The 25,235-nt window shown below is 47.7% G+C and overlaps 1 protein-coding gene across 10 annotated transcripts in view; it reads right to left on the bottom strand.

The window, feature by feature from the left end:
* ATP2B2 (ATPase plasma membrane Ca2+ transporting 2) overlaps positions 1–25,235 on the bottom strand; it is a 298,195-nt gene that overhangs the window by 234,745 nt on the left and 38,215 nt on the right. For all 10 annotated transcript variants that reach the window (XM_084766143.1, XM_084766141.1, XM_084766146.1 and 7 more), the window contains exon 2: positions 7,620–7,666. The gene's annotated coding sequence lies outside the window, so the exon portion shown is untranslated. The remainder of the gene's footprint in view (positions 1–7,619; positions 7,667–25,235) is intronic.

Here is a 25,235-nt window from a genome sequence, read left to right as displayed (position 1 = left end):
CTTTAATTGTCTACTGTAAGAAGAGACTCTCAATTGGGAAATTGACTAGGCTGGCTGATGGGTATGTCTTGGGGGATTGTCTTGATTGTTAACTGACATAGGAGGGCCCAGCCCACTGTGGGTGGTACCATTCTCTAGGAAGGTGGTCCTGGGCTAGAAAGATAGCTGAGCATGAGCCAGTGAGCAACCAGCAAGCATCATTCCTTCATGGTTTTAACTTCATGTTCCTGCCTTGACTTCCCTGAATGATAAACTATGATCTGAAAGTGTGAGGCAAATTAATCTTCCTTCCCTAAGTTGCTTTTGGTCAGAATATTGTGCCTGTCACAGCAACAGAAAGTGAACTAGAATGTTCTTTCCCTTGACTCCTCCTTCTTTGCTTTCATGGTGTAGGAAAATATTTGGAAAAGAAATGCATAAGGGCTGCTAGGAGGAACCTGGGGCTGATCTCCCTCTCTGGGCCTTAGTTTATCTTCTGTGAACCGGGTGTCATTGGGGCTTGGTAGGCTGGCCGTGGCACATCTGTGCTTGGCCTAGCTGACTGTGTATCCCATTGATCAGGCCTTGGCACCCATTAACCATTAGGGCACTCTTTGCAACCACCAGACTGGCCACAACAGCATCCAGCTGAATCCCATCGAGGACACAGTCCCACTGGGGTTCCTATTCTCTGTCTCTACTTCACCAACCATTCTTACCTTGGTCCTTTCTCCTTTTCCAAAGCTCTCTGTTCAAGGTTATCATGGCCCCATCTGGCCATGGCCAGTAGCCACTGCTTGGCCCTTCGTTGTAGTACGTGCTTGAAGATCTCTCCAGTTGCCCATTTCCCCCCTCCCCAATCACTTGCTCTTGGGCACCCCAAGCACGGCCATCTGCTCCTTTCTCTCTGCAGTTACCCCCAGAGGCATGGCTCTGGTCTTGGTTTCTCCCTGGGCTCCAGCTTCCATCCACATGTTCCAGCCCCATCCCCTCCCCATATGTAATGTCTCACTAGAGCCCAGAAGTTCCTATGCCCCTGACCTATCCTTCCACCTTTACCTGCCAAACTCAGACCCTTCCTTCAAGGTTTCTGTGGCTCTTAGAGAATGCCTGAGGCACCCACCCTGCCACCCAGAAAGAAAACAAAATGGTTTCTGTCCCTTGAGGTACTGAATTTTTTGCAAGTGAGGAGAATGTCCTTACTGTCACAAGCCTCATAGATAAGAGGTGGGTTTATGCTGAGAGATGTGAGACTTACGATACAATCTGAGTACAGAAGACACATGTGTGCCTGAGTATAGAAGAGGCACGGGCAGAAGGTGTGCGTTTAGAATCGGCCAGTGTCACAGGGAGGGCCAGTGATAGAGTGCTATCTCAGGGCTTATGGTTTGTGACACTTTGTTGCAAACTAAGGACAGGAGGACTCAGCATGGTCCTGGCTACATAGCACATCCATGTCCCAGGATGGGAAGGTGCCCTACTTCATGGGCATGGGCCATGCCTTCAGCACACACTTAGAACTCACCCTGTGTGTAGTCAGCACCTGAGTGACTTGAGTTGTCATAGACAACTACACCACAGTATGATGACAACTACACTTATGTGTCCTGTGAGATGTTCAACCAAATTATCTTGCCAAAAGGGTATGGGACTCCAAATTCATCTTAAGTGCAATAGTCTAGGGATTCCACTTATGAGTGGCACCTGAGCGGAGTCAGTCTCACCGGGGACTTAGTAAACTTTGAACTTGGGAGATCGCCATTAGTTCCTGGTGGACAGTCCTAGAAGGGAGTGCAGGATGTCAGTTGGCATTAGAGTACCCGAGTCACCCTTGTCTTCCCGGCTCCCTCTTTTCTTACACCAACGATCACAGTATGTCTCATCAATTCAACCTTCCCAGAGGCTCCAAACATGGTCATCTCCCCTGCCCTGGTCCTGCCACCATCATTCCTCATAAGTTTGTCAGAAACACCCCATTTCCTGGTCTCTTGCTTCTACTGAAGCCTACAATATACTCTACAAATAGCTCTGAGGGGATGTCTCCCCCAGAGCCCCTTGTAGCCTATCCTAAATCCTCATGATGCTTCATTTTGGCCCCAGAGGCAAGGAAGCTCACCTGACCCCCTTATATAAAACAGTCCCTTCCCCCATCCTTCCCCCTCCATCACATCCTTTCACTGCCTGCATCCTTCAGGATGGTCCCTGGCATCTGACACATATGGATCCATTTGCTCATGGTCTGTCTCCTCCAATAGAAAGCCTGCTCCCTGAGGGAATGGCCAAGCAATGACTACTCCAGCTTGAGACTCATGGCATGAGAGGAGCCCACCCCTGACACATTGATGATATTCTGCTATACTTTCAGACAGGAGCTAGCATATCTGTCATCAAAGAGCCTTCACCCAACAACTGATAAAACAGATGCAGAGACCCATAACCAAACATTAGGTGGAGCCTGGTGAACCCTGTGGTAGAGGGTGAGGAAGGATTGTAGGAGCCAGAGGGGTCAAAGGCACTGCAAGAAAACTTAACAGAATCAACTCACCTGGGTCCACAGGGACTGGTAGAGACTGAACCACCAACCAGAGAGCATGTATGGGACTGACCTAGGCTCTCTGCCCATAGGTAACAATTGTATAGCTTGGTCATCATGTGGGACTCCTAATAGTGGGAGCAGGGGCCTGTGTCTGACTCTGTTGCCTGATTTGGGGACCCTTTCCCCTAACTGGTCTGCCTCATCTAGCCTCAATAGAAGATGCCTCTAGTCTTACTGCAACTTTATATTGCCAAGGCTAGGTGATATCCATAGGAGGCCTGTCCCTTTCTGAAGAGAAAGGGAGAAGTAGATAGAGGGACAGGGGAGGGGGAGGATTGGGAGGAGAGGGAGAAGAGGGAGAAGAGGAAGCTGCAGTTGGCATGTAACACACCTGTGGACCCCCGCCAATACATTCTATAAACATTTTGATTATTTTGACTTTCTTTGTTCTATAAGTAATAAAACAACATCATACAACAACAACAACAACCACTCCTCCTCCCTGAGGGCCCATCCGCCTCATCACCTCTGTGCTTCTCAAGAGGCACGGGCTGTCAAGGTTAAAAATAAATGCCTTTCCTAGATGCGGCTAGCAAAGGTGACTCACGGACAACCTGCTACTCAGAAACACAGTAAGCACAGCACTTTACTTTCTAACCACCTTAAATGAAGATTTATTCACAGAGACGTGGAAGGAATCACGGAAGGACTGGGCAGTTTCTAGCAGTCTGTGCTAAAGCAAAGAATGCTTTGTGAGTAGATGACACACCGAAGCTGGGACAGTGTACCACGCAGGCCAGGATGAAAAAGCCACGGAGGGACTCAGGGTGAAATCAGTCAACTGCCACCCCTACCCGGACTGACTGCAGGATCAAAAGGTCTCTCTTAATGGGAGGGCTTGAACATGTCCTTTTTCTTTATAAAGTATACAGCCTTAGATATGTTGCTACAGCAACAGAGAGTGACTGATACAACTGGCCTGTTCTTTCTTTCTGCCACTGGTTTTATAAATCAAAATCACTTTTGAGTTGACATGGAGAAAAATTACTTTTTAAGGTCTGGTTTTTAACATTTAGACCACAACTGTAAGTGTTTAATGTTTTTTTTTTTTTATATCGGTGTTTCTTACCTCAAAGGCTTCAGGATTTCAAACAGAATGAATGTGTAAGCAGTGAGTGATTTTACTATGTCTTTCGGGTGGCCAACTCTAGTGATGGGCTTAGTTGGGGATAGATAGTTGGTCACATTGCTGCTCCTGGTCTTGCTGGATAGGTTGAGGTCAGTCACGTACAGGATTAGCTGGGGGTCACACCATTCCTCCCACGAGTTTTTCGGAGTGGACAATGAACCACCTCCCTCCTGCTCCCTCTCCAAACTTAGAGTGGCTTTGTCAACTAAGTGGCTAAAGTCACCTGGACAGGGCACCTCTGCTGTAGACTGAACACTTCTCTTGGCTTACTTGCTGAAGCCCCAAGTCTCTTCCTATGTGCAGGAGCCTGCCTATGTGCAGGAGATATCTTACCTAAGATGAAAATTAAATTAGTTTTTTTCTCTTTACTATGCTTCTGGCATGTTCCTCAACTACCCCAGGATGGCATAGTCTCTGGTAATGCTTGCCATGGCACTTGGTCATAGCACCCTGTGATCAGTGTGGGGACCATGGCCCTCTGAGGATGTATGCTGTGCTGCAAACTACGATGCTAAGTGTGTGAGGTGTGCTAGTGATTTCTCAGTATCCATGTCTCCATTAGGGGAGTCAATCAGGAGGGAACCCCACTGTAAATCATCCTAATTAGAGGCAGAGGGATATGAATTAAAATGAAGTAGTGAGTGTGGACCCACATCCCATCCAAGTGGTCCTTTTAAGAAGAAAACAAAACACCAACATCACCAAGGAGGACCACGGGGAGGACAGCAGTACACAGCCCTCAAAAGGAACTTAACTTGCCACACCTTGAACTTGGACTCCCAGTCTCTGGAATTACAAGAGAATAAACCTCTACTGCTTACGCTGTACCCTCCCCGGCACTGGGCAGCACAGTCACACTCTCCAAGCCAATGCCCTCAGAGTCACAGCTCCAGGGGTGGCATGGAGACCAGCTGCTCTTTCAGAGGACCTGAGCTCTGTTCCCATCGCCCACAATAGCTTGCAACTCTCTGTAACTCTAGTTTTAGGGTATCTGATGTCCTCCTCTGGTTTCTGAGGGAATTCCACAGACATGGTTCACATATACACACACAGGCAAAACACTCATATACGTGAAATACAAATAAACACATCTTTAAAAAAAAAAGGTTTTGAGAAAGAAACACTTTAGAAGGAAAAGTATCAGACTACATTTACTTCATACATCAGATTGTAAAATGCCCACTGGATCCTATAGGTGGGGCAGACGTGTGGCTGAGTGGTAACTGTTCTGTGAATGTGTACATGCTGAATAAATCACCATGGGAAACTGAGGGATCACAGAAAAAAGAACAACAAAGAAAATGAACTCCTCATGCCCCCTGCAAAGTTGTCTATGGTTTTCTTCCGTTCCCTCCTCCCTGTTTTCCTCGCCCTTCCTCCTCTTCCCTCCCTCCCTCCCTTCCTCCTCCTTGGCTCTTTTTTCTAACCTGTGTTCTTTCCCATATTTTTACAGAAACATAATTTTGGCAAAAACTGCATTTTCCCCTTAACTCTGAAATATGACGGTGTTCCCTACATTATTAAAGGTTTTTCTCAAGCAGTTTTCAATGGCTGCCTTCCAGAATCTTCCATATCTGCAGGTGGCTCAGTAGAGTCTGCAATCTGCCCTACTTGGGCATGCACTTCTTTCTATTTTTAACTAACATAAAAACGCCCTGATAAACATCCTCCTGAATGCATCTTTGTACACGTCTCAGGCAGCTTCCTCGGGGCGGGCTTCCTGGAAGGGGGATTACTAGTTAGGAGTTACTGACACTGTGAAAGAGGAAGTGCCAACACTTTCTAGTCATTAAGGCACATTGCAGGGTGAGGGTGTGACAATTTCCTAGGGTCTGTGGCATAATTATAAACATTTCCCAAAGATAAAAGGGAAAAGGAAGAGAAACCTGGGTCCATTGTCATCACAAGAAAGTGGCTCCCAGTCACTGGCTGAAATGAAGGTGCCCTTTAAATAAGAATTCCAGGAAGGGAGACAGGAGAAGACAAGAGGCAATGGGGCATAAGGAAAAGGGGTGGCCTGGGTGCTTTTCTGACACTGTGGAGTGGGGAGCCATTTTGTAGATGGAAAGGGAGAAGTCTGAGTGTCTGCTATTTGCCTCTACATGACAGGAAAGACCAGGGGCTCACACATTACCCACAATGCTGAGGCAGTATCCATAAGTACTGGTCTCTGCTCCAGCCCGGGGAGCTGGTAGGATGCTCTCAGACCATCATGGCGCCTTCTTACAAGCATGACAAGGCTCCGGTATGCCAGGCCAGAGAATGGGGGCTGCCCATATCTGTGGAGGTTGAACCAGAGAGGCTCACATGCTAAAGACTTGTGATGGCCAACATGCCCACCTGCCATTTGCTCTTCTGGGTTACAAACACTCATGACTACGTTAACTCCATTACCATGGGGTAATGGAGGAGGATGCACTGATTGGACATGTCACACAGACAAGGCAGGGGAGAACAACACCCCTCAGCATACTCCTGGAGAGAAGTGGGTGAAGCTGGGAGGCGCATTCTATCTCCTGTCTCCAGGTAGGGTGATGATGTGTGGGCCTGGGGTCCAATCCTTCCTCCTTGCTGTGGCCTGACCTCAGGTCTCTCCACCTGTCTCCTCCCACCTTGTCCTCTGGTTGAGCTGATGAGAGACTCTTTTTTACACCCTTATGAGTTTCCTTTGATGCAGTTCCTTTTAGGCCTTGTCCTCGGACCTAAGCCTAAGTGCCAAACCAGGTCCTTGTAGTGTCCAGAGAACAACCATGACTTGCTCAGGTGACTACCAAATCTCTCTTGCCAGAACTACAGAGGCCAGCCCCACTCTCACTTGCTAGAGCTGCAAGGTCCCAGCTGCCAAGACCTGGGGGCCCCTGCTTGGGCCAATCCAGTCAGACCATTTCTACAACAAATAGGGCCTGTTTTGCAGACCAGTGCAGATGGCGTTTGAATAGAAACAGGAGCTTTAGGCATGCCATTTACATGGATCGTGGCGCACAGAAGCCATCCTTGCCGATAGCACCATAGCCATACCTGACAATTGTCACAGCCACCCCATGGGTGATTGGATGGAAGTTTCTAGGCTTCTTTCCCCATTTCCCACAGAGAGTGCCATGGAAAACCAATTTAGGGCTCACTAGCCAGCCAGGTGGCAAGGGAAGGTTATCCTCCTGTCAAACACCCTCCAGCTACCACCCTTCCCCTGTGGGAGGAGTGCCAGCTTCACACACATCCACCAGGCAAGAGAGAAGCCGCTGCCTGCCCAAGGTGGCCCCCAGGCATAGGCACCGTGTCGATAAACCTTTGTTTGTAAACAAGTACCTTGGAGCCTTAGACACCTTTCATGAGGGTGAATGGCCCAGGCTAGCCCACAGAGCTCTTGTCCTGTAGAGGACAGAGGCCAAAAAGTAGCTAGCCCAGAGCAGTCAGTGGGTTCCAGGGAATTTCCTTGGCAGGCTCCCAAGTCCTTGTAGAGCAGGCTCCATGCTTAGTGTTTTGCTTTCTCAAGGTCCTGACACCCCCTCCCCCAACCCCGCTTTTAAAAAGCCTCTTGGCCTCAATGTGATGATAATGGGATGAATCTGATGTAATGAAAAGATACTATGGCTGAATGGCTGATAAGATAGCCACATATCCACACAAGCACATTGGTTTTTGAGAGGCATTTCTCAGGGCCCATAGAACTCCAGGCAAAGTAGAGAGCCAGAAAATCAGTCCAAACTATAACTTTCACACGCACCACCCACGGGCCCGCCCCTCCCCCTGCCCCTCCCCCATCCCCCCTTCTCAGGAGCAGAGTATCCAGGTGGTAGGACACACACACACACACACACACACACACACACACACACACACACGGGTTTGCAATTCTCAATCAAGGCCTTCAGCAGAGCTGGCATGTGCGCACAGGGGCAAGCCGCTCACACTCACCTGTCTCCTCCACTGCTGTGAGCTCCGTACTCCGAGGGTGGCGAACCCTGCAGGAAGACAAAAGCAAAAAGGCACATCAGGCGGCTCGGCTGCCAAGGGTTCAGATCGTAATTTTTAAATTTAAATTGAAAAACGTTAACATAATTTTTTTGTGTACGTATAATTGTCTTAGTTATGGTTCCTGTTACTGTATAAGACATCATGACCCCAAGCAGCTTGGGGAGACATCTCTCGGGTCACACTTTATCACTGAGGGAAGTCAGGGCAGGAGCTCAAGGTCGGAGCCTGGACGCAGGAAATGAAGCAGAGGCTGACGGGATCCATTGCTGACAGCTTCTTCCTCCTTATGCAGTCCAGGCCCACCTGCCCAGAGGTAGGCACCACCCACAGTGGGCTGGGCCCACCCATGTCAATCATTACTAAATAACACACAAATCTGACAGAGGTATTTTCTCAATTGAGGTTCCTTTTTCCAGATGACTCTAGCTGGGTCAAGTTGTGAAATAACCAGCCAGGACAATGATGTCTGTGTGTGGGATCACACATGCCGCCATGAACAATTAGAGGTCAGAAGCTAGCTTGCGGGGCTTGGAATTGAGAGGGCTGGACCTGTTCTTTGGGAGGTGAAGGGTGAGAAGAACCAGTGCAAATAGAAGGGCATGATGTGTATAGCCGACTCTAGGGGCCAATCAGGGATGTGAGGCTACCATGTCCTCTAGGGATGGCACAGGTGTAGGCAGGGGGCCCCTCAGCAGCAGCACAGGTTGGGGATTCCTGTCCTGGTGTCTCTGGTTTGGATGGGGTGGGAGTAGAGTTCCATACCGAGGCCCAGGGAGGGTGGTGAGGAGCAGACACCTGCTGTCACACAAACACCAGTTTCCAGGTGATCCCAAGAGAAGAAGACTAGACACTTTATAGTGTCTCTCCACCCATACCTTTACTCCAATCTTTCTAGAGCTTTCCATCAGCTGGATGTAACAGGAAGACAACAGTGAAACAGTCTACCCAGGACACTTCCAGGCATGTGACAAGGCTGAAAGATGGCAAGGAGCAGATCCTAGTGGGCAAACACCAGACAGCTGGCCTTGTGCCCCTGTGCCCCTGCACCTTTACTCCCTACTCATCACAGAGCCCGCTCTCTCCATACCCCTCAGGTCACAAGCCTCCAGGAACTAAACGCTATGGTCCCCAAAGCTGGCTTCTACCTTATGACTATGTATCAGCACTGGGCACGTTGACCCTCTTGGCTCTGCTTGGTGGCCTCAGCCTGCACCGTGGGCCTCTGTTTCTCACCTTCCTCCCAGCCCAGAGTCCTGCTCTTTAATCTTTCCTGCTACCGCATTGTTTGTTCCCTGTCATGGTGTCCCTTCTTGTTCTTCTCAGACCTGAGCCAGGCTGTCCCTTTCCTGGAAAAGCCACCTGGCCTGAGTTCACAGAGAGCTAGGTGTGGAGTCACAGGAACATAAGGCCTTTGGTGGGTAGGGTAGTCACGGGCCAGAGCAGGCAGTCCAAACACCCTCCTTAGAGCTCTTCTGGGCAAAAGATGAGCAGACAAGCAGTAATCTCCTGCCAGGCCTCCAGAACCCAACACCAGAGGAAAGCCAAGTGTTTCTCAAACGCTTGACTTTCACAGCTGGGAAAACCAAGGACAAAGGCAAAGGTTGCAGTGGCCAGAAAGTGGCAGAACCTAGGGTCTGTTTGCCTGCGGGCTGTCCCTCCCTCCTGGCTGCAGCTACTGTGGACTGACTTTCATTGTTCCATCAAGGCTGCCCTCAACCACTAGGCTGAGGCTGAGCCTCTCTCCCTCCCTCTCTCTCAAAAGTGATTTGTTTCTCATACAATATGTCTTCATTGCAGTTTTCCGTCTCTCCCAGGCCTTCCTCTCTTCCCCTCTCACCCAGATCCATTCCCTTTTGATTCCCATTTAAGAAGGACAGGCTTCTAAGAGAGGAAACAACTAAATACGACAAAATGAAAATTAAGATAGAACAGAGGCAATCACACTGAAATTGGACAAGGCAGACCATCAGAAGGAAAAGAGCCCAAGAAAAGGCACAGGAGTCAGAGACCCACTCTTCCACATATTCAAGAGCCCCATAGAAATGGTAAACTGAAAGCCATAATATATCTATACTATATACCCAGAGGACCTCATGAAATGCCAATCTTTCTTAAGGATTAGAACCAGCCTCACCACACCAGATTATAGCTATAAAATAAATCTGGCCAGTAGAAAGATTAAAATGAAAAGATAATTTAAGTCCTCCAAACACAAAACAGTTCATAGAGAACAAATAGTTGTAAATACATAGGAATCAGAGTCGATCTAGTAAATTTTGTTTGTTTAAAGTGCCCATTATCCTCATCTGTATCTTCACTCTGTCTACTGAGATAATGTTCTGGATTGTTTTAATTTTAGGTATATTACTATTAATACTGCTGATCTCATAATACAGAGGAGGAGTCCCAGGGAAGCTGTGGAGAATGTGCAGACAGGGCAGGTTAGCCCTAGGGCAACACAGACACTGCATAGTCAGTTGGCAGCTGGTGGTGCCAAGCCTGCCCTGCACGGGGGTCCTCACATGTGGTGCCCAGTTGAGATTGTGCCCACACAACCATTGTAATGCTTCCTGATACTTCCTCTCCACAGACAGGCTGTACAGATTCATAGGGTGCGAGGTGGCACTTCAATATGTGAATATCACGTGTGTTGATCTGGTGGGGTCACTGCCATGCCCATCAGCTTAAGCATACATCATTTCTGTGTTAAGAACACTCACCATCTTCTCTGCTAGTTATATCAAAATAGATACTGTATGGCTGACAGTCAGCTTTCTGTAGCCATTGGGAGATGCTCCTACCCAGCAGTACCCTGTGCCCATCAAGGTCCTGTATCCTTCCCCCATCCTCCCTAGGCTCTGGTAACTACTATCCTATGCTATTCTGCTGGATCAACTTTTCAACGCTAAGAACAAACAGTATTTGTCTCTCTGCATGTGATTTATTTCACTCAACCCCAGGTTCTCCTGTTGCATCCACTTTACCATCAGTGATGGGAATCTCATTCTTTTTTTAATGGCTGAGTAATATTCTATCCACATATTCCTTTTCTGCTCTCCTATAGCAAGCAGAAAGCACAGAATCGGCCACTTGTCCTGCCTAGTGCCCTTTCTGGGAAGCCCCAAGGCTTTATTGTCACCCAAGAGCCTGAGCTCATGGGGATGGGGGTGTTGTCCCCAGGCTGTAGGCAGCCAGTTCTGGTTCACTGTGGTGTCCCATCTCCCCCAGCAAGGACCGGGATGAAAGATTGATGAGTTATCTGCCTTGGCTGGTGAATTTTTTATTATGAAGGAAAGGAGACCCCATCTCTCAGTCCAGGAGGGAAGTTCTTGGGTGTCATCTCAGCTAAGGTTTTGTCCTCACTGATCATGGCTATGAACCTGTAACCACATTTTTCTGTTTATGAATAATGACAAAGGCTGGGAGAGGAGCTTCTGTAGGGACCCATTCCCTAACCTTCTAGCATAGAAGATTCTGGAGAGACCTGAGGATGGAGTTAGGTCTCAGGATGGGGAAGTAGGAATGAAGCCAGAGCTTGTCACAAGTGTCAGTCAGCTCATACTCCATGACCTTTTGAACTGCAAGTGACTCCCTATCACCCTGATCTCTATCCAGTCAGCCAGTTGAGGGGGGACAGCGTCCTTAGAGCACAGTTGCAGCCCAGGCCTCAGGGCAGCTGAGTAGCACTGCAGAGAAGCATGGCCCTGTGGTATCAGGCAGAATGCAGGGGACCCTGATGTCACAGTGACCAGGAAGAGGAAACAGGGCAGTGCTGGGGGCCTTGTTCCTAAGGGAGCTTCCTTTCCTCAGCCACAGGCCTCTCCTCTGTGCACTGGGACAGAGGTGGCATGGCTAAGTCTGAGGGAGTGGCAGGCCAGAGGCTACAAGGAAGGCACTGGTGACCTGTGTGTGAAGTTTAACCCTTTCCACTCTGCAGCAGCTACAAGGGGGTGCCACAGGGGCTAAACGAAAAGCCTACAGGGAAGAGTGGGGTAAAGGCCAAAGTCACCGAAGAGCAGTCATCTGGGTAGGTGAAGTAGGAAGGCAGTATGGTGCCAATCAGGAGGCTTCTTGGAATAGGGCACCTGGGGATACACTTAAAGCAATAGCACTTTTTGCAAGTCCATAGGGACTAAACTTAGGGGAACCCTGAGGTCCCCTCTGGGCAGATAGGGAGGCAATGAGGTTCCAGCATGCACCTGGTTTTCTTCTGGCTGGCCCATCAAATCATAGGGTACTGGCTCATGTTCCCTGGATCTTCAGCAGGACTCCTGCTTCCTCCAGGATTGAGTCAGCCCATGTGAAACCCACTATTTCACATGCTAGTAGCTCCCAAGACCCAGCCTATATACTCCCCCACCAAAGCCTGTTTCCAGGAGTCCTAGGTCCTTATCTCAGGGCTTCTGGTAGGATGCTGGGAAAATGTCAACCTGTCTCGGGCTTGAGTGTCCCTGCTTGTGGGCTGGGGTTTGGGTTACATTTAAGTCACAAGAATGAGCTTTGGGGAACACTAATCTTCAGCATTCTCTAAATCTGACACCACAAGTGGAATATGTGAAGGACTGTCTCATGCCGAGCACCTGAGCCTCTTTGTTAATTTCACAAGAGAACAAATACATCAAAGTCCTGTCTGATGGATGCCAACTTCGGTTGGCCCGACCCGGCCTTTCCCATCCCTACTTGATCTCAGTCAGGATCTCTTCTGGAATCACCTAGCATTCCACAGGGTGTGCCTTGAGGAGAGGCGGCTCCACTGATGTCTCAGGCACCTTGCCCACTCTGCCAATAAGAATCTGGGGTGTGGAATTTCACCCTCTCTCTCTTCACAACGTTCCTGTTTCATTTCTGGCCAAGATGTGTGGATGCCCCCTCCCGCTCCTATTCTCTCCATCCCCTAAATCTCTGCATTGCACTAGCAGGCCTGTTTTCTCTACAGCAGCAGGCCATGTGCTCCTGAGGAGGAACTACTGGGGGACACTACTTCAACATGATTAGAACGTGTGACCAGGGCCAAGGTGGCCTTGGCAAGCGCTGATCTCTAGGCAGCTCACAGGGCTCTCCCTTGCTCGAGTGTCAAACATCAGCCATGACTGGATGGAAAGATGGAGGATGGATTGAGGTATGTGCCGTGTTGCACTGGCTAGCCCTTGCCAGTCTTCCCTGCCTTCCCTAGCTGGGTTGTTCTGATTGGGGTAGGGACAGGGCAGGGACAACCCTCCTCTTGGCTGGCACCTGGCAGGAGCCAAGGCCAAAGGAGAAAGTGGGCCTCTTTGTGTCTGAATAGAGCCAGTGGCAGTTCTCAGATCCCAAATACCCTTCTGAAATCTGAGCCCATCGTGGGACATTTTTTTTTTCAGATAAGGGACACAATTGATACTACCTCTGCTGCTCCAGAGGAGGGTCAGGGGACATGGAGGGGTGCTGGAGCCCAGCCTAGCCCAGGCTTGGGGCTTCTGGTTCCTCAGACACATGTTATCAGAGGAGGAACGGTCTGCATGGGTCACTGGGCAGAGGCAGGGCTGAGCAAGGTGTATCTGCTTAGACTTGACCATACTGTGAGGCTTTCAAAAGGCCACATCTGGGGGCCTGGTACATGGGCATTGGGGATTAGGGGTGTCATGGCCAGGGTCAAGTTCTTTGGGAAGGAGGGCTATACCTGACACTCACAAGGCTTTGGTTCTGCTGTCTGTATTGGTTTTCCTCAGAGGTCAGGGCCTGATGCACACCCATCAGGTTGGGTTACAGAATCCATTCCACTTCCTGACCTCCTCCTGGAGGTCTCAGTGGGGCCAGCTCAAGGGTATCCACAGGGCGGCACTCAGAGCTCCCTCTAGAGTAGGAGTGACCCCATGTCACTCAGGGGCCTTCAGTGGTGACCTATCTCTGTTGTCCCCTAGTGACAGGTGGTGTACTGTGGGAACTTGAGGAGAAGGTGTCAGTTCAGTGTGGGTGGTTGATCCACTCGCCAGCTTCCTGGGGATCATTCAGAAGTAGGGAGTGTGGCCTCCTACAGACAGGAAGTGTTCTGCACCCAGAATTTAAGGATCCTAGCTGCTAGCCTTCTCCAAATGTTTTAAAGTTAAGGCCTCATGTAGCCCAGGATGGCCTCTATCTCATTTTGTAGCAGAGTAACTTTTAACTCTTGATCCTCCTGCCTCTACCTCCCAAATTCTGGGCTTTCAGGTTCTTCTTCAAATTTCCTAGTTGCTATTTTCTATTTATTATTGCTGGTTTGTCCATTTATGGTAGCAATGAAGCTTCATTCTAAAATAAGACTATTTTGGTAACAATGACAGCAGCAACAACAATAAACTAGCTTATCTGAATAAAGTCAGGCAGGGGTTTCGGTGTAGGCACTCTGACTGGCACCTCTAGAGGGAGGGCTGTGAAGGACTGGGCTCTAGAAATCTGCCATAGCTCACACAGGTACACTAAATGCCCATACACAAGTCAGGACCCTTGACAGGCTCAGCAGCCAGTGTTTACAGCAAAAGCTGAGACAAAGCTCTCAGGGATAGTGACTGCACATTTCTTCTGTTTGGTTGTCTCTTTGTGAGGCCAAGAGCAGGTTCCTCTGTTAATACAACCATCTCAACACATGGGAAATGAAGCTTCTTGCCCTGTGCTGTCAGGGTTCTTCAAGCTCTGAGGAAGCTGCAGATGAGCCTGCTCATCTCCCAGGAAGCCAGTCACAGAGTCAGCAGCACTCAGTGACAGTCACAAAAGGGCATGCCTAAATGCCTGGATGGAAGACCGATATACAACAGAGAGAAAGGGGGGCAGGTGGGTGGGTGGATGAATGGGTGAGTGGAGACGATACAGACAAGGAAAGAGATAGATGGGTAGATGAATGGATGGATGGAGAAAGAAGGGAATGAGTAGATGGATGGGTGAGTAGATGGAGACAGATGATGGGTGGATACTTGGATGGATGATGGGTGAATGGGTGAATGGATGAGTGGATTGGTGCATGGATAATGGATCAATGTAGAGTGGGTGAGTGGACGGATTGTCATGTGATGAGTGGCTGAGTGGATGGGAGGATAGACAGGTGGTAGATGGATGATTAGATTAGATGGATGGATGGTAGCTGGAGACACAGATAGAGAGAGAAGGGCATGGACAGATGGTAAATGGATGAGTGGATACATGAGTGAATAACCACAGCATCTCTGATCACTTACGATCACCTGCCCCACTTCACCTATCCATGGATGTTTCCACTCTGTACAGAACTTGAAGAAAGTCCTCCGAGACCAGAGAATGTGTGGTGACATCTCTTATCCCATGGGAGACAGGTAGACACAGCATCTTCCCATACCCCATTCACTAGGGAGCCGTGAGGCCAGGATGGGTGTCGTAGCCAGAGAGTCCAGAGCTTTTGGTTTTCCTTTTTGCTTTTGATACCCATTCTGTGACTCAGGGACGGGCCTCAGTTTCCCCATGTCAAACACAGGAGCGTTGGGTCAAGTTAATTTCACTCTCAGTGTTGTATGGCTGAGGGATGCTAAGGCTACCCTTTGCAGGGATGCTGGGCAGGTAGACTGGCTGCTCCATGCAGAGAGCCCCTTTTGTAGGGGTGTGTAAAGGCCCTGAACATGGTCCAGCCTGGGCCCCTACTTCCTCTGCTTTTGGACCCAGCTCCTATAAAGGGAAAGAGGCAGGGAGAGTGATGAAGCCAGATGCTAAGGCCCTCAGCTGCAGCATCCCCTTACTGCAAACAGCACTGTGGAACTGACAGACAGACAGAATGAGAGCACAAGGCAGAGGCGGCAGGGAGGGGCTTAGGCAGCAGGGAGGGGCTGGAGCCCAGGCCCAACCCTCACTGACTTTGTGCTCTAACTGATCCTCCAAGCCCCATAGCTTCCAACAGGTGAAGCTTCACTTTTGTGACAACCTACAAGGTCAGTAGATCTGTCCTGTCTATTAACTGCATGGGAGGGCTGGGGCATTCCTCATTAGGATTCTCCCCAGGGTGCAGCAGTGACAAGTGTTTTTCTGAACTGTGAAGTGTTTGGTGAGTGCCTCCAATGTGCTGGGCTCACCTTGTGCTTTGGCGACACAGTGGTGTTATATGGCCCCAGAGTTTGGCCTTACAGGGCTTTTTAAAAAAAATCATCTGGTGCCCATTTAGCATATACTCATGCAAATAAATGAGAGAGGTCTCCAGACACAGGCTATGAAAGGAGGAGGCAAATTAAGAGCTACATTTGGAGCCCACTTCTTCTTAGGGCCAGTAACATTGGGAAAAAATGACAAAGTGGGGCTCAAGTATGGACAGATGAAACAGGAAAAAGTGTTGGGACAAGATGGGTAGGTATGGGCATAGGGGCAGCTTGTCATGTGCAAAGGACCTGAAACAGACAGGGTACATACAGTATGTTGGAGGACCTGAGTGATCATCATGTCATTAAATCCAAGAATAAGGGGTCACGTGGGATCTGTCAAAAATAGAGATGTGGGCAGGGACCTGCACCCAGGGCTGCACAGGGTGAACCTTGGGTTTTATCCTGAGAAAGATGGGGATCCACAAGAGGGAGGAAGGTAGAAAAGGGGGAGCCTGGCTACAGCGGAGGGGGACATTCATGGAACAAGGTGATGACATTGACAGTGGCACAGATTTAATAGGCTCCATCCTGCCTTTATGGCCTTTGTGAAAGTATTCAACAATCACAGTAACTGTCAAAATGTGAGAATCCTAACTCTACTCTTTTCTGAAACTCCACACCCCAACCAGGGTCTTATGTAGCCAGGACTGGCCTCAAACTCACTATATAATAGCAAATGGCCTTAGAGCCCTGATCCTCCTGCCTCCACCTCCCAAGTGTGGAGAGGCAATCCCCTAACTAATTTTTCTTTTTTAACTCATTTTAGAGACATGAAAATGCTTAAGGCCAGAATGATGATGTAGACAGCCAGCCTAGTCTACAATAGTGTGTTTCAGGCCAGCTAGAGCTATAGAGTATTGGAGTGTTTTTTTAATCTATTTTATTGGATTCTTATACCTCTACCTCCCTTCAAACCCTTATTCCACCCTAATGTCTTTCAAACACCCAACACTAGGTAGGAGAGAAAAGTTAGAGAGGAAGGGAGAGTGTAGACCTCTATAGACTACTTCCTGCTGATTAGGGATGTAGAGTTCTTTGAGGCAGGCCCAGTCTTTGTCTGTCAGAATCTCCAGCAAACCAGCAAACCAGTAATCCAGCAATAGCAAACACAATAGCAGATGCAGCAGCAGGACAAACCAGTAGCGGGGGAGGGGGGGCAGCATGGAGAACAGCAACTGCCACAGGCCCTCTCAGGGCTCTCCCATTTATACTCTCTTCAGAGTCTCCAGAATTAAACTATCTACTGCCGGCAAAGATCACACATTGCTAGTGCATGAGGTAAAGCATAATCACCTACTTTGAAGCAGCCTCTTATCCCACACCTGGGAATAAAGAAAAAACAAACAAACAAAAACTAGGTTTTTAAAGAAACCACAATAGAGTGAAACCCCCATCACAAAACCAAAAGAAAAGCAACCAAACCAAACTGTTCCAAAAAAAAAAAAAAAAAAAAAAAAAAAAAGGAACAGTAACCATAGAAACTCTCCTGGTACTCTGAGTTCTCTGATTCAAGTAAGCTCTGTCACCTCAAGTCACTGGGAACAGAAGCAGAGAGTTTGGCTCGTCCTTATCTTCTCTTTCATGGCTTACCTGCTATGAGGTAAACAGCCCTCTTCTGTCCCTTGCCTCCTCCCTCTCTAACCATGATGCTATGATGTTGAGCTGCCTCAGGCATAAAGCAGACACCGAAACATCTGAAGGTATGAGCTAAAGCAAACAGTTTGTTGTTGTTTTGAGACAAGGTTCCTTATATATGTCCGGATAAGCCTTGAACTCACAGATATTTGCCTGCCTCTGGGAATGTAAGAGTGTGCCACCATACTTAGCCAACATTTTGTGAATTTCTTTTTTTTTCTCCTCAATTTTCATTTATGTGTATGTGTGTATTAGCATTTTGCACATGAGTGCAGCGCCCTTGGAGGCCAGAAGAGAGTGCCAGGTCCCCTGGATCTGGATTTACAGGGGTTTCGAGCTACACAGGTCTTCTGCAAGAGCAAAGAGCATTCTTAACTGCTAAGCCATCTCTCCAATTTAAAGTAAACCCTTTGTGGTAGTTACTTTTCTGTTGCTGTGATAAAATGTCACAACCAAAACAACTCAAGGAACAGTTTATTTTGCCTTACAGTGCCAGTGATGTAGGTATCCACAGTGGTGAGTAACGGATGCTGGCACAAGCAAGAAGCTCGAGCACTCACATCTTGACCACATACAGGAAGCCCAGAGCTCAAACTGCAAGTGAGACAAGGCTATAGATGCAAAGCCCTCCCCGAGTAGTGCACATCTTCCGCAAGTCTCCCCTCCTAAAACTTCTGTCATCTCTTCAAAATTGTTCCACTAACCAGAGACCAAGTGTTCAAACACATCTTTTCATTCAAACCTCCATACCTTTCGGGATGTCTCAGACATTTTATTACAGGATTACAGGCATAGGGAGTGTATTCATTGGCTTTGAAGTCACAGCAGCAAGCACTGTACCATGTGCCATGTGTGAAAACATCACACTTCCCAAAAACTTTTTCAGTTTTTTTTTCCCAGCACTTCAGGTGGCAGCCATTGTAAACAGCCACACCATCAGCATGAATGAAGCACAGAATGAGAAAACTGTGGACTTGGGTACACCACCAGAACACTGTTAACAACATTAGTGCTGACCCCAGAAGAGAGTGACCCTGTTCAACTTCAGGTGGAAACATGCTTCCACTCTGCCTTTATCTATGAATGGCTAGGAGAGCACTATGCCACTGGGCTGGGATTGCAAACCACACCCATCAAGTAGACGAGTTTGCCAATTCATAATCTGGGTAACTGTCCTAGCAGGCATGTGTACACATGGCCCTTTTTTCATAATGAGCTTTCTATAGGGCACATACAGTTCAGGGCTGGGATCGCTACAGATGTTCTTTGAGCGTCTTTTGAGCCTATAGGACACCTTGCCCCCACCACGTGCATCATGTCACTTTCCCAGTCCCTTTGATGAGCTATTTTCAGAGAGTTGGTTGCAGTTTAAGGACCCTACAGCTGAGAAGAGGTCAAGCAAGGACAGAGCCCAGGATACTTCCGGGAATTCTGGACTCACCCCTGTGCCCCCCCCCCCAAGCCTTATCTGCGCATGCTCCTTATAAAAGCTGTTACCACACACATCAACTTTCTTCAAGCTCTGTTTATTTTCCACCTCCTGCCAAGCAGGCAGCTCAGCTCTGGAACTCTATTAATCCCTGGCTTCGATTCATTGAAACAAAATGTTGCCAAGCAGCAATCCTTTTACAACCCACATGGGTGGGGCGGGATGCACAGAGGGTGCTCAGCTCAGTGCCTCACTGTAAACACACTCATGTCAGCTTGCCAAGACTATTGGCCAGGTCCAAGAGAATGGCACTGGATGTCACCGGGTGCCCGGTGAGTCCCCACCCCAGGACAAAACAGGCATTCTTTGCTACGTGTGAGGGACGCTGCTCTGTGCTGGTTTGAGCCAGTCTCTTGAATGCTCATTGGCAACACTTGAGGGCCTTAATGGTAATGGCTTCTCAATCCTGACTACTGGACGTCCAAGGCCCCGTTTCCTCAGCTCAGGGAACATCGTTGCTGTGAAGACTGTGGTTTGTTTAGAACTTAAAAGCACTGCCACACTTCTTGTGGACTCCACTTTGCTGTCATTGTTGGCAGGTGGGAGGTCAGCCCACCGCAGAGGTGAGGGAAGGGGTGGGGCACGGGGGACAGCGATTGAACCTAATGCCTTCCTCATCTCCTCTTCCTCTGGGTGCCTGGGATCCAAACTGACCTGGTGCTTCAGAGTATATGGAGCAGAAAAGAAAGGCAAAGGTGGTTCTGATCCTTTTATTGTATTTTATATGTATGAGTGCTTTGCCTACATTTATGTTTGTGCACCATGTGTGTGCCTGGTGTCTACAGAGGTCAAAAGAGGGCATTGGATTCCTTGGAACTGAAATTATAGGTCATTGTGAGCAGCCATATGGAGCAGCCACTGGGAACTGAACCCAGGACCTGTGGGAGAGTTGTCAGTGCCCTTAACCACTGAGCCACTTCTCTACCTTCTAGTTTCCCTTCTGGCAGTTGAAGGGGTCAGAAGGACTGTCACGCCAGGAGGGATGCCCTAGGATTCTGTCATTACATAAGAAGAGAAGGAACCCAGAGCTGAATGGGCTAGGAGGAGTGGGCGGAGCCAGCAGCAGTCAGGTGCCAGGCCTGGCATGGCCTTTATCTGCTCAGCAGGCTCTGGGAAGTTCACTGGACCTCAGGGCCAGTAGGTGGGCCCCAGAGGGCAATCTAATGTGCACATGTGTTTCTTGTTAGCTTGGAGAGTTGTGTGTGTGTGTGTGTGTGTGTGTACATACATATATACACATACATTTTTTCTAGGCCTTAAAATTGCTCTGTAGCCCAGGCAATCTTTGACTTTACAATCCTCCTGTCACCGCTTCTTGAGTCACTGAACCTGCAAGGCTTCTGCCACAAGGATGGCAGTGAGCAACTTTGTCTTCCCCATAGTAGTCAGGTGTAAACTCTGTGTTACATAAGGCCACTGGTCTGGACAGGAATGGTCTCCAATGGCTCATGTGTTCAAGACTCAGGCCCCAGCTGGTAGGTCCAGTTACAGAGGCAATGGGATCAAAAGGGTTCTGCACTGATCAATGGACTAAGATTAAGCTGCTGCCGGAGCCTTAATCCAGTGGCGTTCCTGGGAAATGCAGACTGTGTGGAGGGGCCTGGTTGGAGGAACTAAGCCAATGGGGTGCATTGTGGGGGCTACAAATGTCCTGGATCCTTCTCTGTGCTCTCTCTGTTTTCTGGCCACCACAAAGTGTTCAATGGTGCCCTCTCTGCTATGTGACACCACCTCATAGGCCCACAGCATTGGAGCCAGCTGAACACAGGTGGAGACCCCTAAAACAGGTAAGTGATGGCCTGCCTGTAATTCCAGGATGCGGTTGGCGAAATGGGGCCACACTATCCAAACCAATGAGCTTTGGGTTCAGTGAAAAATCCTGTCTCAGTACACAGTGGGGAGAACCATCATAGAAGGCACCTGACATCAACTTCTAGCCTTCACCTACACACACACACACACACACACACACACACACACACACACACACACACACCATACACATACAATAACTCTTTAAAAGAGATTAAGTGCTTAACCAAAAATGATTACAAGGAAATATGGTATTTAAAATTGATGGAAAAATAGGCTTAGATTTATGGTTCAGTGGTAAAGAACACTCTTTACTCTTCCAGAAGACCTAAATTTGATTCCTACCACCTACATGATAACAAAGACACTAACCATCTTCTGGATGTCATGGATACTGTACACGTGTAGTTTAAAGACATACAGACAAAACACCCAAGCACATAAAATAAAAATAAGTAAACATTGAAAAAAAAAACTGGAAAAATTAGAGTACATCATGGCTCAAAGGTCAAAAAGGGGAAAACAGACCTGCAACTCTGCAGAGCACCCTGCATGTGAAGTGGGAAAATATCCCCTGAAAATAGAGCATAGTAAGTGAGAGCTACAGATCCTACTAATATAAGAGAAAAAACCTAGAGCTAATATGCTGACAAAATACAAAAAGAGAATCAAAAAAGGTACTCAGCTAGAGGGTAGAAAAGCAGCTCAGTCACTAAGAGCACATACAGCTCTTGCAGAGGGTCTGAGTTCAGTTCCTAAAACCCATGTCAGGTAGCTCACAATTCCTGTGACTCTGGCTTCAAGAATACAACACTCCCTTCTGGGCTCTGCAGGGCACTGTACTCATAACACACACACACACACACACACACACACACACACACACACCTTTTAAAACAACTAATAAACATGTATTCAATTAATCCAAAAGCTAACAGAAAATGAGGAAAATGGAGAGGATAGATGACACAAAGTAGTAAAATCTGACAAATCTAGATAGAGTTAGAAAGATACTTAAAGCTAACTATACCCATGATTGAAATAAATGTGATTATCTTAAACCTCAACTAAAAAGCAGAGAGCACCAAACTGAGTTAATAATTAAGGTACATGTTGTATAAAAATGTATTTCAGTTATAAAGAGAAAAGATATATAGATGTACAAAGTACAATTGTATTATACAAGAAATCTATTTAAAATATTAAGAGACGTATAAATAGATATAAACAATAAAATGGCAGAAAAATATACTCTATCCCACACAGTTAAAGGCTACAGGACTACACTCACTATCAATGATAAGGACAGTCAACTTTCAATAATAAAAGAGATGATTCTCCATTTAAAAAATATAAACATCACAGTGTCTAAGAACCATAAAGAGCATAAACCTCACATAAGAGGGCCAAGAGGGCCAAGGAGCTAGCCCAGTGGTAAAGTGCTTGCTATGCAAGCATGAGTACCAAATTTGTGTCTCTATAACTCATCAGGTGGACACCGTGCATTGACTGTAGCCCTAGTGCTTGAGAAGAAGAGACAGGAAATCCTGCAGTAAGTTGGTTATCCTGACTAGTCAAAACAGCAAGTTTAGGTACAGTGGTCTGAATGGAAATGATCCCCGTAGGCTTAGTGAATGCTTAGTCACGAGGGAGCGGAACTATTTAGTTCCACTAAGAGTTAGGATTAGGAGGTGCAGCCATGTTGGAAGAAGTGCATCACTGAGGGTGGGCTTCGAGGTTTCAAAAGCTAATACCAGGCCCAGGCTCTTGCTCTTTCCCTGTCCATACATCAGAAAGCAGCTACTCTCAACTATTTCTCCAGCACTATGCCTTCCATGCCTGTGGCCACGCTCCCCACTATGATGATAATGGACTAAGCTTCTGAAACTGTAAGCCAGCATCAGTCGAATGTTTTCTTGTATAAGAGTTGCTTTGGTCACGGTGTCTCTTCACAGAAATAGAACAGTGGCTAAGACAGAAGTTGGTACCAGGGAACTGGGCATTGCTGTGCCAGGCCCTGACCATGCTGCTTATTGGCAGAATGTGGACTTTGGATTAGGAAAGTAATGAACACTTTAAGTGGGGCCTAATGAGCCATCCTAGTAGGAACATGAAGGACGATGGTGCTGAGAGCAATGCATGTCCATCTCATGAGGGTTCAGGGAAGGAGGGAAATAGTAAGTGTCCTAGAGACCGTCCTCGTGATATTTTGGCAAAGAATGTGGCTTTTTTTTTTTTTTTTTTTGCCCTTGTCGTAAAAATTCGCCGGAGAGCAAATTGAAACATTTGTTTTAATGGCATTGGCAGAGGAGATTTCAAGACAGCCTAGTATTGACTGTGTCACATGGCTTTTTATAAATCACCCTTGTGCAAATCTATAATGAAAAGGAGCAAGCTGGGTAAGAAAAAGTGCATAATGTGCAGTTTGAGGAGAAAAATAGCTCCAGGAAATGTTTTGTTGGAGCCAAGTCCTGTGTTCAAGGAGATAAAATGTTTAAAGAAAGGCCTGATGCTAAATGGAATAAAGGGAGTGACTGATGACCTCAGGGCAAGACATCACCCAGCTAAGTGTCCAACTGGTAAAGAGGAATCAAAGGGAAAATTCAGTGAAGGAAACAAGCAGCAGCAGAAAGCTGATGCAGCCCTAGCAAGCAGAACTTGGTAGCTTCAGCCATGTGGCTTTATCAAGGAACACTCTAGAAAGGGATCCTGCTGCCACGCTCCCAATTTCTTCCTCTTCGGTTAGCTCCACCCAGCTGCAAGAGCCCTTTTGTTCTTGAACATATCCAAGCTCCTTGTGTGATGGAAATGCAGTGCGGGATGGGTGTGATGGGATGGAGGCTTCCCCTTGCTGCTGTTTGTGATGTCGTGGTACTCACAGCACAGTTCATGTGTTTCCCAGGATGATCTGTGACCCTTGGCAGGAACTTTGCTGCAGTCATATGAAACACAGAACTCAGCTAGGTTGGCAGAAGTGTCTCTCAGAACTCATGGGGGACTGTTTCCATGACCTACTGATGATCCCAAACATGAGGGTGCTGAAGCACCTTACATGAAATTGTTCAGTCCTTCAACAGAGCCTGCACAGTCCTATCATAGACACTACTGCTGTTATTATTAGTGTGTGTACATGATCATAAATGTTTTCATATGTGTGTATAGGCACATATAGAAGTGAATACACAGGCACATGGAGGACAGCGGTCAAATGGGTGTCTCCCTTCGTTGCTTTCTATACTTTTTGAGATAGGGTCTTTCTCTGAATCTGGAGCTCACTGATTTGGCTAGACTGTCTAGACAGCAAGCCCCATGACTGTCCTGCCTCCTCCTTCCCAGTACTAGGATTATGGATAGATACTGCCACACCTGGCTTTTTATGTGACTACTGGAGATCCAAATTCAGGTGCCCTTTGTGCAGCAAGCAGAGCCATCTCCTTGGCCCCCTGCCATATACTTTAAATAATCTCTGATTTTCTTACAATTTTTATAAGTCTAAGGACCATTTATAATTTGCAAATACTATGTAAATGCTGTGTAAATAGTGGTAATACTTAGGGAGTCATGACAAGAGGAAAATCTCTTGGGCTGTGAAGATGACTCAGTGGGTAAAGGAGCTTGCCACCAAGCCTGAAGAACTGAGTTCAATTCCCAGGACCCATGTAGAGTAAGGGAAAGACTGATTCACACCAGTTTTTCCTGACCTTTACACACACACACACACACACACACACACACACACACACACACACACACCCCAAAAACTATTACAACTTGTTAGAATAGGTTGGACCATCAGATTCAGGATGATGCAACCCACACCTTCTTCATGGGTGACCAGGAGCCTCAGCAGATGGCCTTTCCTACAAACAATACCAAATCCCATCTCTTTGGTGTTCTGGCTTTAGTAACAAGAAGGGAGCAGAGTGGCTGGTATCTGAGAGAGCTGACACTTAGGATGTGGGCAAATTGCTTAAGTAGGGACAATGACAACCCGGATAAACCAATAAGCTTCTGAAGATCATGGTGGCTTTGGACCTTTCCCTCTGTATTGGGGTTACCCAAGAAGACACAGAGGTTTCAGTGCTTCTGGTATCTGAGTTGCTTTGCTCCTTAAATGCTTCCCACCTTAAACTCCTTTGTTCCTTCTTATTTCATCCCCAATCCATTATCCTGGAGGTCTACTTGAAGTCCTTTCACTCTTCAAGGTCAGCCTCCATGCCTGGAGCTACAAGGCACCCCACATCTACAGTGTCCTGTCACATTGGCAAGATCTTATATGTCATCACCCGTGCAATGCCACATGTCTTGATCATTTTCTGAGCAAGCAGGGCCCTAGGAGGGGGTCCCTCTGCATCCCCAATGTACCACCCACTGAGCGGACTCGGTGCTCTGGCTGACTCAATCGAAGGAAGCAGATGAGGTGGATAATGAGAGCAAGCTGAAGAAAGGTTTCCTGACAGCATAATAAAAGATGAGCTGGAGAAAAACCAGCAACCACCTCATCCATCATCA

The sequence above is a fragment of the Acomys minous genome, assembly GCF_964271855.1.
Source record: "Acomys minous genome assembly, chromosome: 17".
NCBI classification, from domain to species: domain Eukaryota; kingdom Metazoa; phylum Chordata; class Mammalia; order Rodentia; family Muridae; genus Acomys; species Acomys minous.
This window is presented reverse-complemented; position numbering and strand designations above follow the sequence as displayed.